The following is a 14,496-nucleotide window of genomic DNA, read 5'->3' on the forward strand; positions in this document are numbered from 1 at the left end:
ACAGACCACAATGCCCTGGACTGTCAGTATTATTACATGCTGTGAACACAAGTAGCTTTGATCACAGTTTATGTTGTAAAAGAGAAGGAATATTGGAAAAAAAGATCAACATTGTGATATTATTTCTTCCAAACTGACCAGAAACATGCTTGTCAGACTCTCACAGCAAAGGATCAGACTCACTGTGCATGACAGCTCAGGCCAATGATGTCTGTTAGATTGTCAGTTGTTTAGTGTGCTTCTGTACGGTTAGGGTCACCATCTCTGTTTCAGAATAATTAATATGCGGAAAACACTAAAAGTTGATTGTCTTCCAGTATTCTAGCATAATTAAAAAACTTTGACTTTGTAAGTACATATTATTAGTCCTAATGCCAGTATGATTCTTCATAACTCCTGCTTTGAAATACTGAACTTTATTTGAAAATTTACCTGATGAAAGATAATTTACAGTGGCAGTCTGTCAGGATAATTCTGACTATAAGATCACTGTATTAATCTGAATCCTTCTGAAATGTGCTGTGGATGAATGCTGATGCAACTCACTGTGTGAAAACTGTTAATAAAATGAATCTGTGACACATGCAACACATTCACAGAGGAAGAGGACACAAAGGGAGGACACGCAGAGGCTGTGTTGAAGTCAGAAATCCAAATCTTTAGTCAAAAACAGGCGGCGGTAACAAACAGGAAGACAAGCAGTCCATCAAACAGTCTACAGGGTCAAACATACAGAGAATTCAAACAGCCGTAAAAAATAACTGGACACTGAAAAACTTAAAGCAATGTGTGACGCAATAAAAGGAAGCAGCGCAGTATATTCACTGAATTATCATCAATTACGAAAGAGAAAAACGACGATTTCTAAGGATTATTTTCTTAAATGCAGTTAGAGTGTGGCTGGTAAAGATGGAAACATACAGAATGTAAACTGTGTGAGTTTGGTGAACTTTGTTAGTAACAAATGAGGTAAAAAACAACAACCCCAAAACAGACAAAACACAGAAAGAGGCTCTCAGTATTCATTAATAATTAGAAAGAAAAATTGTGGTCGTGGATTTTTACAGTCTTAGTTCCGCTCGCTGTCATCATTATAATCATCATGATCAATGGCGAGGTCCTTAGGTGGGTGGGGCTGTCTCTGGTGATGTCACCATGAAGGAACAGCATCTGGCACGTGTTGCTGAAACATCCCAGTACACTGGTGTAGTTTCCTCTCCAGCTGTTGGACATTTGACACTTGAACATTAAGGGGAAGAAGAAGAAACAGTGTTAGGTCAGGTGACCACATGGTTTCTAAAGTAACTGACAGGAAGTAACCAGGCCGTTAGAAATGGATGGCATGTGTTTAGAGTTACTGGAGTTGGGTAACTCTACTTACCAAAAGCAGAAGCACACAGATGACAGATCAGATGCTGAATGTTGCAGGAACATGCTCATGTGTGGTGGTCATTCAGTGCTGCTCCGGCAGGTTAGACAGTCCAAGACTGATATCCTGCCCATCTGAGAGTTTGAAAACACACATGCAAAGATTTATTTTGTATTACAGTCAAAGTTGGATGTTCATTTTTGTCCTTTAAAAATGTTTGTGTATTTGAAAGCACTAACATTTAAGGATGACTTGGATTGTCTCCTTTAAAGGGGAGACAAGTGTATCCACTGATCTACGTCACTTAAACTGGATGATGACTCCTCTCCCCCTCACTCAGAAACACTCCTAATATAACCAAGCAAATAAATAATATTGAAGATTTACTTACATCATTACAAAAACATCAAAAACATCTCCCTTTGATTCTATTTCTCCATTCCTGCTGAACATCAGGCAACAAATATCTCAATAAATCACAGTAAAATGTAAAGCACATATTTTCTCTGCTTTGTCTAACCTCTGCAGAGCCTCTGTCAAGAAAAACATATCTGTAAGCATAAAACAAATATACATTTCATAACACGTCACTGGACAAACCTCGGTCAGTTGATTTCCTCTGTGCAGTGCAGACGAACATCAGTCAGCAAGTCAAGGTGGTGAGATGGACTGGTGTCCTTTGTGACTCTGCTGGTTCTTCTGAGGAAACACCACCGTCTCTCCACACCGTCACCATCTGTGAGCACAAACTGCTGCTCTGCCAGCATGTAGGAAATCAGATATCACACACACAGGGGTGAAGAAACATTAGAGCTCAACTTTGGATACTTTAGATCTAAACAGATCAAAGTAGCTCTTAGTTTCAACAATCAGTGAGCAGACAAACAATGATACCATACTGATTCTGTATGAATACAATATGGTATTTTCAATACAGGTGTCAAATTAATTTATTAAAACTAATACAGATATATGTATATATATTTTTTGATAAATTAGTTTGCTAAATTATAAGAATATATATCTATTTTTTTTTCATTTAACAATTGCAACTGAAAGAAATTAAATATTGAACAAAAATATATTGTCACATTCTGAGCATGCTCAGCACGCTGACAGACTTGAAGTTGCTACAGATTTTAAGAAGTGATAATTATAGGGAAAAAACTTCTCTTTTTCATCCGTTTAATCAAACATTTGATGCCTCAGCTGTCTCAGTCCTATAGCGTTCTGCAACTACAACTAACCTGAAGCTTGGATTTGGCTGCAGGTGCCCCTGTACATCCTTCTCAGCAGCACACATGTGGGTACCATTTAATCCCACTTCTTCCTGAGCTTTGCTTCATCACAAGACCAAAGGTGGCATCCCGTGTCACAGTCTTATCATCATCCAGAAGAAACATTTGAAGAAACATCATGGAGAAGAAACATTTACACGCCTCCTGGTTTTGTTTTCTGATCCTGCAAAAAGACTGAGGACAACGAAGCCCAGAGAACACGAGATACACAACATCCAACATTCAGACTCAACAGCCTCCATAAATGAAGAGCACCAGGTTGGTTCAGTTATAGTAGATATAAGCATACTTCACATTACTGGGTATGAATAATAATGAGGGGGCAAACTTTGAAGATGCAGAGCATGATGTCCCATCATCAGACTGCAAACAAACATCCACCAGGCTTCTTTGTTGCCAAAATTGATGATTCTCCTATCAGGGATCAGTAGCGTGTATTAACCTGTGGTATAAGCAGCAGTCACTGAAATATTACTGTTTCAGATAAGAAATCTAGGACATAAAAGCCAGGGTGGGAGGGATCTCTGCAAACTGACTTACCTCTGCAAGTGTGAAGCTCAACAAAAATCTGACTCTCCAGTCACAGACAAACAAAAAACTCCAGCTGGGAGATAGAAAACGCTGTCTGGGTCTTGCTGGATGTTGCTGGTCAGAGTCCACACATTAGCAGAGTGCTTCTTGGTCCCACTGACCCATGTGGACAGCGACTGTGGAGAACTGTTCTGGAAAACAGAGAAGAGAATTAAAATAACAAAAAGCCAAACAGGATTTCCACAAAGACTCTCTTGGAATCAGCAATCAAAAAATCACTGGTTCATATTTCAATTAAATATGAACAGATTCCTTAAATGTATGCAGTTAAGATCTGATTTAATTTAATTTCCTTCACACAGCACATTTGTCCAGGCTGACAGGTAAACATAGAATTAATCTCAGGTAACATGACTCATAGTAGAGATTCAGTAAGAAAGATTGCTAGCTCTAATATTATTACCACACAATCCAAGGACACACCAACAGCTCAGATTTGTAGAACTATTTAAACAAATGTCTTCTGAATATTCAATTCAGGTTCACAGTGGGAGGGTGGGGGGTGTCGTGGAATTTTTTAAATAAAGTCTGCAACACAGAAAGAGCTGTGATCAAGCTATTTATTACTGCGCCAACACACATCAAACATCACAGTTCAGTCATGTCAGCGCTGCCACAGAAGTTGTGCTCCTACTCCTTTATGCATTCCAAGGAAGAGGGAGGAAGTTACAAACTGATCCTACCACACTTCACGTGTCTCGCTATGAAACCTAACGGATCAATGGTTATGCTGTTTTGTGCCCTTGGCCTTATCAGCACCTGTAAAGGGAGTTGTTTTCTCAAACTGCTGACGCTGAAGTAAGTTCATCTAGTTTTAGAAACTTTCACTGAACAGTCTATAACAGTGTCACAACTAAGCATATGCATAAGCACTTAAATACTTTAAATGAGAATAACAGAAAATTTCTTTTACAGAGGCTAGAGCCTGTCCCAGTAGTCATAGGTAGAGCACACCTGGACAGGTCACCAGTCTGTCAGAGGACAAACACAGAGACAGACATCAGAGTAACAAATCTATTTAAAATTAATGTAAGTTTGCTGCAGCTGTATGTATGAACATGTGTTTCTGTGCTCACAGTCCACCTCTCAGGAACCTGCAGTTCATTTTTAGTCTACTTTAAACAGACCTCACAAAAGGCTGATGTGGCTGGATCAGTAGTCTGATTTAAGTACGATACCTTTGGCCAGGGATTAATCTGGTACATCGCTTCACTGCAGTCTTACGTATTTTCCCCACACCTGAATGAAAAAAATACTGATATATACAAATAACAGCTTCAGCTGATGCAGCCTGACTCAATCCTAAATGTTCAGCACACACAGAGAGACACAGAGATACCGTTTAAAGTTTAGTGTTAACATGAGTCACTGATCATTTGCAGTATTACAGAGTCTGGCAGTCTTTGCATGATGTCCACGTCACTGTAAGTTTCTAGCTGACTCTCAGGTGTGACAGGTGTGCCAGCAGGAAAGAGTAATAATAACCTGCATTCTGAGGTTTGTCATGCAGGATTAAAGGAGCCAGGCTTTGTTCACACAGCTAGGATTGTATTTTACACTGACCCTGGATCAGTATAAGTATCATACAGTTTAAACGAAGCACTGAAACTTGCACATATTTATTATAGATGCACTGAAGCTAATCGAGATATTTGCTGTCAATCTGTGGCTGCGATTAAACACTTTACTGAAAACTTTATTAACTAGTAACTTCATCAGTCATGACAGAAGCTAATATTTCTGTGCTAACATCGTTTAAACAGTAACAGCTTTACTACAATATAAGCTAACGTTTACACCGTAACTTTAAGCTAGCACCATAAAGACGGTAAAACACGTAATAATATCTACAAATGCATCTTAAAGCTGTTATATTAGCACTCGGTGTATTACTAACATAACCACATTAACATTACTGACACTGGCTGACTTTTAATAGTCATTCTATAAATGCTGTCTGTTTAAATGGTCTTACCTGTACACACTGCTGTATCCACCGGATTCCAGCCAGAGTGGATTCTGGATCCTCCATCTGGATGGATGAGAACAACCTTCTGAACAATCTAGCAGGAGATGGCCCATATCTATGGGACTGATTTGTGCTAATAACGCCCATTGTATGGACTGATAACATCCGAAGCGGGTGAATAAAGTCACCCAGTCGCTAGCTGTGCCATTACCCAGCATACATCACTCCCTCCATAAATGCAATAAACGATACAAAAGTATCGTTCTACCTGTTTTTCCAGGTAGTTGTTTACATTATATAATTTATTGTGTTCAGTATACGTCACTACAATGTGATTTCGGAAATATATAAATATACGGACAACAGGCTCTTCCGCGGCAATCTCTTGTCGTCAATAAGCAACGTTAAGGGAGCTCTATAGTATTCAATGAGAGGACCCTGCATGTCAATAAGTGAAGCAGAGGGAGCCTGACCATGCGTCACACGTTTGACGAGTTGGGAGTGAGAACGTGTTGGTTGGTAAAATGTTTAGGATGAGATGGAGATATAACACTCATGCACCCTGAAAATTATGAAGGTCTAAATATGTATCAAAGGGACTCACTGAACATCAGTGGATTTCTATGGGGCAAACGTACTTAAAGCAGCCACTGTGACCATTGCTGCAGAGCAAAATGAAGAATACTGATGGGGACTATGAGGGTTTGTAGTTAAATTCCTGCTCTTACCGGATCAGTGAGTGTCTGTTTCAAGACTATTAACATACTTCTACATCACTATGGAACACCAGCATTTCTGCAGAGGACAGAACCACCTGCTTTAAACTACCATGATGCTCTGTGCTATGTTGTCATGGCAATATGAATTCAAATAAATACATAAGTCAAAAAATGCACATTTGAAGGAGGACAAGAAGACAGGCAACTGGAAGAGCTTTTGAAACAGGAAAACTTTTTTGGATTTCTCTTAATTTACCTGGAAATTTTGCTAATACAAGTCAAGGAGGAAACAAGGAGGCAGGTTGGATTATATTTGAGGACAGGACGCATGAAGGAGAAGCATGAGGAGAGAGAAAACAGCAGAGCGACGGTGAAAAGCTAATCATGGATCAAGTCGAAGAAGCAAGCATCAAAACTGTGAGTAAACATAACACACAAAAAGTTAAAAATGACTGTGCTGATTAAGGAAACATTACATTTGGTTAGTTTGGGGTCTCGAGCTTCAGGTTTGTGGGTTCAGTTGCTCTCAAAATTGAGGAAAGACAAAAAATGTTTCTTTTGAAAGGTTGTTGGAGGATTCTTACTGTAAGAAATATCTGGGTGTGCATCTGCTTTTATTTAAAAAAAAAAAAAAAAGTTGAATTTTTTCACATTGAAAAGGGAAAATTGGAGGATCAGGACAATAACGTGGCCAAATTTACTGTTTCCTTAATCAGAACAATAATTTTGATCTGAACTAGAAATGTGTAAATGGGTTATTTTCTTTCTTCTCTACTGATCACTGTGTTACATGTTTAGTTACTTGTCAGTCTACATGATTAATGGTACTTTTAAAAAATGCAGTTTATTCATAATTTTGTAGAAAAAGGCTCTGCACCTGTGAAAAACAAATCCAAACCCCCAAAATCACTGTAGATCAGAGTAGCTAAGCTCTGGTTAACTGCAATTATATTACAGGAGATTAAAAATATTAAGATGATTGAAAGAAACAAAGATTGCTTTAAGGTCTGAAGATTTGACTTTCTTATTGAAAGAGACGAAAACTAATCCATGTGTGACACTGAGGAAATAACTGAACGCTAAAAAGATGTGGAGGTCCAAATGTTTTATAAAAATGGGCAAACTTGATTTAATGACATTAGAAAGAAAAAATGGGATGTTTAAAAAGGTAATAAATAAAAACGATTTTTATATTACTTGAAAAAATGATGTTGGTTAGTGCAGCTGTATTTGGAAAAGCTACTGGGTCACTAGTAAGATGAGATTTAATGTGATAAACTGAGGATAGGTAATATAATCTGCACACTCGCTATTATTGTTGTAATCCACACACCACCATTATTGTTGCATCCATACACCAGCTAATGTTTTATCAAACATTAATCATAATTGGTGATCAATGCAAGTTTTAAGCAATTATATTTATTTGGATTCAAAACCAATTTACAAAATATAAAAAAGAATCTTGTTTTTTTTAAGATAAAAAGACGTTTCTAACTGACTTCAGTTAGCTGAGCTGTAGAGGAGATTGATGAGCACGCAATAAAGTGAACTTGTTAGGGAGAGTTTGCAATCAACTCAAATTTTGATGATAGACACAGATAAAAATGAGCGTTTTTTTAGACACTGATGTGTGGACCGATCACATGGTTATAAACCAGGTGAAAATTGACTTCAAACTTTTGAGCTGTGGTGTAGATTGATTACAATGATAGCGTATAGTTATCTATTACAGAAGAATATATAGAAGTATGAGGACAGAGAGACACTGTTAAAAGGTTATGAGCTGTCTTGATGCAGAGAAAGTGGAGTTTGTCATCCTGGAGCTGTTGCCAAGATTGAACGATGCTCTGGCTCTGTGGTCAAGTTCAGACATAGGCTTTAAGCAACCATGAGCCACTGATAAGCGTGATAGATTAATAAGCATGTATAAAGTGGACTTGTTAAACAGCTCTGATAGGAGAAAGTCAATGAGCACGCAATAAAGTGGACTTGTTAGGGACAGTTTACCATCAGCCTTGATAAAGTTTAACTTCATTTGTATTGAAAGACAGACTTTAAAGAAGATTCTTATTTGAAACTGGTGATAAAATCCAGGTCAGATACAGTTACATACAAGCATACAGTACACACTACTGCTCAAAGGTCAGAGGTCAGTTAGAAAAGACCCTGATTTTAATAGAAAATTGGCTTTAATGTAACATCACATGAAGTTTATCAGTAATGTTTCACAGCTTTAATCAAATCCTTCATCATCCATAAGTTGTGATGGAAAAATGTCTGCAAGCGTGCAGGAGCCCATTTTTAGAGACAATCATTCCTGTGTTATAATGCTCATTGAAGTTTATCAGGTCAGACGACCAACAGATGATAAGAAATATAATCTTACTAATTATTAGTTGAAAAGTACTTTGCTAAGCAAAATTCAATGAGGTTAGGCTGGAGATTGAGACGTTAACATAAAAGGGTCAGTTGGTGATGCATGAAAAAAAAAAATTTCTTCTGAAAATCTATTGGAGAATTCTGATTGTAAGAAATGAAAAATATTCAAATAGTTAAACTGTTAAAAAAAAGTGAAGGTTTTGTGCAGCTGGGTGTTGCAGCCCCTTTAGAGGAAAATGGAAACTTGGTTTCATGAGGTTAAAAACAAACACTGGGATGATCCAGACACATTTATTGTTTCTTTAATCACCACAATAGTTTCAGTTTGTGCTAAAATCTCTTAAAAAGCTGTTTTGAGTGATAAGTTTGGCTTTAATGTGTTAAGCTTGCATTAGATAAGACAATGTACCACTGAACACAGGAGGGATTATTGCTGAAAATGGGTCTCTGAACACCTCTGTAGATATTCTATTAAAAATCATTCATGATTTGTGATCAGTGTTAATATTAAGCATTTATATGATTATTTTTGATAAATTGCTGTGATTCAATCTGAAACCAAATTTGAGTCTATTCTGAAAACAAGACATTTCTAATTCACCTCAGACTTTTGAGCTGTAGTCTACATTGTAATGATAGTGTATGGTTATTGATTAGAGCAGATGATATGAGGCTATCAGGAGAGACTGTTAAAAAGTTATGAGCTGTCTTGATGCAGAGAAAGTGGAGTTTGTCATCCTGGAGCTGTTGCCAAGATTGAACGATGCTCTGGCTCTGTGGTCAAGTTCAGACATAGGCTTTAAGCAACCATGAGCCACTGATAAGCGTGATAGATTAATAAGCATGTATAAAGTGGACTTGTTAAACAGCTCTGATAGGAGAAAGTCAATGAGCACGCAATAAAGTGGACTTGTTAGGGACAGTTTACCATCAGCCTTGATAAAGTTTAACTTCATTTGTATTGAAAGACAGACTTTAAAGAAGATTCTTATTTGAAACTGGTGATAAAATCCAGGTCAGATACAGTTACATACAAGCATACAGTACACACTACTGCTCAAAGGTCAGAGGTCAGTTAGAAAAGACCCTGATTTTAATAGAAAATTGGCTTTAATGCAACATCACATGAAGTTTATCAGTAATGTTTCACAGCTTTAATCAAATCCTTCATCATCCATAAGTTGTGATGGAAAAATGTCTGCAAGCGTGCAGGAGCCCATTTATAGAGACAATCATTCCTGTGTTATAATGCTCATTGAAGTTTATCAGGTCAGACGACCAACAGATGATAAGAAATATAATCTTACTAATTATTAGAGTTGAAAAGTACTTTGCTAAGCAAAATTCAATGAGGTTAGGCTGGAGATTGAGACGTTAACATAAAAGGGTCAGTTGGTGATGCATGAAAAAAAAGAATTTCTTCTAAAAATCTATTGGAGAATTCTGATTGTAAGAAATGAAAAATATTAAAACAGTGAAACTGTTAAAAAAAAGTGAAGGTTTTGTGCAGCTGGGTGTTGCAGCCCCTTTAGAGGAAAATGGAAACTTGGTTTCATGAGGTTAAAAACAAACACTGGGATGATCCAGACACATTTATTGTTTCTTTAATCACCACAATAGTTTCAGTTTGTGCTAAAATCTCTTAAAAAGCTGTTTTGAGTGATAAGTTTGGCTTTAATGTGTTAAGCTTGCATTAGATAAGACAATGTACCACTGAACACAGGAGGGATTATTGCTGAAAATGGGTCTCTGAACACCTCTGTAGATATTCTATTAAAAATCATTCATGATTTGTGATCAGTGTTAATATTAAGCATTTATATGATTATTTTGATAAATTGCTGTGATTCAATCTGAAACCAAATTTGAGTCTATTCTGAAAACAAGACATTTCTAATTCACCTCAGACTTTTGAGCTGTAGTCTACATTGTAATGATAGTGTATGGTTATTGATTAGAGCAGATGATATGAGGCTATCAGGAGAGACTGTTAAAAAGTTATGAGCTGTCTTGATGCAGAGAAAGTGGAGTTTGTCATCCTGGAGCTGTTGCCAAGATTGAACGATGCTCTGGCTCTGTGGTCAAGTTCAGACATAGGCTTTAAGCAACCATGAGCCACTGATAAGCGTGATAGATTAATAAGCATGTATAAAGTGGACTTGTTAAACAGCTCTGATAGGAGAAAGTCAATGAGCACGCAATAAAGTGGACTTGTTAGGGACAGTTTACCATCAGCCTTGATAAAGTTTAACTTCATTTGTATTGAAAGACAGACTTTAAAGAAGATTCTTATTTGAAACTGGTGATAAAATCCAGGTCAGATACAGTTACATACAAGCATACAGTACACACTACTGCTCAAAGGTCAGAGGTCAGTTAGAAAAGACCCTGATTTTAATAAAAAATTGGCTTTAATGTAACATCACATGAAGTTTATCAGTAATGTTTCACAGCTTTAATCAAATCCTTCATCATCCATAAGTTGTGATGGAAAAATGTCTGCAAGCGTGCAGGAGCCCATTTTTAGAGACAATCATTCCTGTGTTATAATGCTCATTGAAGTTTATCAGGTCAGACGACCAACAGATGATAAGAAATATAATCTTACTAATTATTAGAGTTGAAAAGTACTTTGCTAAGCAAAATTCAATGAGGTTAGGCTGGAGATTGAGACGTTAACATAAAAGGGTCAGTTGGTGATGCATGAAAAAAAAGAATTTCTTCTAAAAATCTATTGGAGAATTCTGATTGTAAGAAATGAAAAATATTAAAACAGTGAAACTGTTAAAAAAAAGTGAAGGTTTTGTGCAGCTGGGTGTTGCAGCCCCTTTAGAGGAAAATGGAAACTTGGTTTCATGAGGTTAAAAACAAACACTGGGATGATCCAGACACATTTATTGTTTCTTTAATCACCACAATAGTTTCAGTTTGTGCTAAAATCTCTTAAAAAGCTGTTTTGAGTGATAAGTTTGGCTTTAATGTGTTAAGCTTGCATTAGATAAGACAATGTACCACTGAACACAGGAGGGATTATTGCTGAAAATGGGTCTCTGAACACCTCTGTAGATATTCTATTAAAAATCATTCATGATTTGTGATCAGTGTTAATATTAAGCATTTATATGATCATTTTTGATAAATTGCTGTGATTCAATCTGAAACCAAATTTGAGTCTATTCTGAAAACAAGACATTTCTAATTCACCTCAGACTTTTGAGCTGTAGTCTACATTGTAATGATAGCGTATGGTTATTGATTAGAGCAGATGATATGAGGCTATCAGGAGAGACTGTTAAAAAGTTATGAGCTGTCTTGATGCAGAGAAAGTGGAGTTTGTCATCCTGGAGCTGTTGCCAAGATTGAACGATGCTCTGGCTCTGTGGTCAAGTTCAGACATAGGCTTTAAGCAACCATGAGCCACTGATAAGCGTGATAGATTAATAAGCATGTATAAAGTGGACTTGTTAAACAGCTCTGATAGGAGAAAGTCAATGAGCACGCAATAAAGTGGACTTGTTAGGGACAGTTTACCATCAGCCTTGATAAAGTTTAACTTCATTTGTATTGAAAGACAGACTTTAAAGAAGATTCTTATGTGAAACTGGTGATAAAATCCAGGTCAGATACAGTTACATACAAGCATACAGTACACACTACTGCTCAAAGGTCAGAGGTCAGTTAGAAAAGACCCTGATTTTAATAGAAAATTGGCTTTAATGCAACATCACATGAAGTTTATCAGTAATGTTTCACAGCTTTAATCAAATCCTTCATCATCCATAAGTTGTGATGGAAAAATGTCTGCAAGCGTGCAGGAGCCCATTTTTAGAGACAATCATTCCTGTGTTATAATGCTCATTGAAGTTTATCAGGTCAGACGACCAACAGATGATAAGAAATATAATCTTACTAATTATTAGAGTTGAAAAGTACTTTGCTAAGCAAAATTCAATGAGGTTAGGCTGGAGATTGAGACGTTAACATAAAAGGGTCAGTTGGTGATGCATGAAAAAAAAGAATTTCTTCTAAAAATCTATTGGAGAATTCTGATTGTAAGAAATGAAAAATATTAAAACAGTGAAACTGTTAAAAAAAAGTGAAGGTTTTGTGCAGCTGGGTGTTGCAGCCCCTTTAGAGGAAAATGGAAACTTGGTTTCATGAGGTTAAAAACAAACACTGGGATGATCCAGACACATTTATTGTTTCTTTAATCACCACAATAGTTTCAGTTTGTGCTAAAATCTCTTAAAAAGCTGTTTTGAGTGATAAGTTTGGCTTTAATGTGTTAAGCTTGCATTAGATAAGACAATGTACCACTGAACACAGGAGGGATTATTGCTGAAAATGGGTCTCTGAACACCTCTGTAGATATTCTATTAAAAATCATTCATGATTTGTGATCAGTGTTAATATTAAGCATTTATATGATTATTTTTGATAAATTGCTGTGATTCAATCTGAAACCAAATTTGAGTCTATTCTGAAAACAAGACATTTCTAATTCACCTCAGACTTTTGAGCTGTAGTCTACATTGTAATGATAGTGTATGGTTATTGATTAGAGCAGATGATATGAGGCTATCAGGAGAGACTGTTAAAAAGTTATGAGCTGTCTTGATGCAGAGAAAGTGGAGTTTGTCATCCTGGAGCTGTTGCCAAGATTGAACGATGCTCTGGCTCTGTGGTCAAGTTCAGACATAGGCTTTAAGCAACCATGAGCCACTGATAAGCGTGATAGATTAATAAGCATGTATAAAGTGGACTTGTTAAACAGCTCTGATAGGAGAAAGTCAATGAGCACGCAATAAAGTGGACTTGTTAGGGACAGTTTACCATCAGCCTTGATAAAGTTTAACTTCATTTGTATTGAAAGACAGACTTTAAAGAAGATTCTTATTTGAAACTGGTGATAAAATCCAGGTCAGATACAGTTACATACAAGCATACAGTACACACTACTGCTCAAAGGTCAGAGGTCAGTTAGAAAAGACCCTGATTTTAATAGAAAATTGGCTTTAATGCAACATCACATGAAGTTTATCAGTAATGTTTCACAGCTTTAATCAAATCCTTCATCATCCATAAGTTGTGATGGAAAAATGTCTGCAAGCGTGCAGGAGCCCATTTTTAGAGACAATCATTCCTGTGTTATAATGCTCATTGAAGTTTATCAGGTCAGACGACCAACAGATGATAAGAAATATAATCTTACTAATTATTAGAGTTGAAAAGTACTTTGCTAAGCAAAATTCAATGAGGTTAGGCTGGAGATTGAGACGTTAACATAAAAGGGTCAGTTGGTGATGCATGAAAAAAAAGAATTTCTTCTAAAAATCTATTGGAGAATTCTGATTGTAAGAAATGAAAAATATTAAAACAGTGAAACTGTTAAAAAAAAGTGAAGGTTTTGTGCAGCTGGGTGTTGCAGCCCCTTTAGAGGAAAATGGAAACTTGGTTTCATGAGGTTAAAAACAAACACTGGGATGATCCAGACACATTTATTGTTTCTTTAATCACCACAATAGTTTCAGTTTGTGCTAAAATCTCTTAAAAAGCTGTTTTGAGTGATAAGTTTGGCTTTAATGTGTTAAGCTTGCATTAGATAAGACAATGTACCACTGAACACAGGAGGGATTATTGCTGAAAATGGGTCTCTGAACACCTCTGTAGATATTCTATTAAAAATCATTCATGATTTGTGATCAGTGTTAATATTAAGCATTTATATGATCATTTTTGATAAATTGCTGTGATTCAATCTGAAACCAAATTTGAGTCTATTCTGAAAACAAGACATTTCTAATTCACCTCAGACTTTTGAGCTGTAGTCTACATTGTAATGATAGCGTATGGTTATTGATTAGAGCAGATGATATGAGGCTATCAGGAGAGACTGTTAAAAAGTTATGAGCTGTCTTGATGCAGAGAAAGTGGAGTTTGTCATCCTGGAGCTGTTGCCAAGATTGAACGATGCTCTGGCTCTGTGGTCAAGTTCAGACATAGGCTTTAAGCAACCATGAGCCACTGATAAGCGTGATAGATTAATAAGCATGTATAAAGTGGACTTGTTAAACAGCTCTGATAGGAGAAAGTCAATGAGCACGCAATAAAGTGGACTTGTTAGGGACAGTTTACCATCAGCCTTGATAAAGTTTAACTTCATTTGTA

The 14,496-nt window shown here is 36.6% G+C and overlaps 1 long non-coding RNA gene across 5 annotated transcripts; it reads right to left on the minus strand.

The window, feature by feature from the left end:
- Positions 1-398: 398 nt before the first annotated feature.
- Positions 399-6,074, minus strand: LOC146364195 (uncharacterized). 5 transcript variants are annotated; one of them, XR_014799026.1, is made up of 5 exons: positions 2,617-3,509; positions 1,970-2,126; positions 1,609-1,717; positions 1,382-1,503; positions 399-1,239 (listed from the first exon to the last, which is right to left on the minus strand). It is a non-coding gene; the product is annotated as an uncharacterized LOC146364195 (long non-coding RNA). The 5 variants fall into 5 exon arrangements; XR_014799027.1 differs by having other exon boundaries at positions 427-1,239; positions 1,382-1,717; positions 2,617-2,841; positions 2,996-3,509; XR_014799024.1 differs by adding an exon at positions 5,234-6,074 and having other exon boundaries at positions 432-1,239; positions 1,382-1,717; positions 2,617-3,389.
- Between the last annotated feature and the right edge of the window lie 8,422 nt (positions 6,075-14,496).

The sequence above is a fragment of the Perissodus microlepis genome, chromosome 20, assembly GCF_051167445.1.
Source record: "Perissodus microlepis isolate ML-2025 ecotype Zambia chromosome 20, ASM5116744v1, whole genome shotgun sequence".
Lineage (NCBI taxonomy): Eukaryota > Metazoa > Chordata > Actinopteri > Cichliformes > Cichlidae > Perissodus > Perissodus microlepis.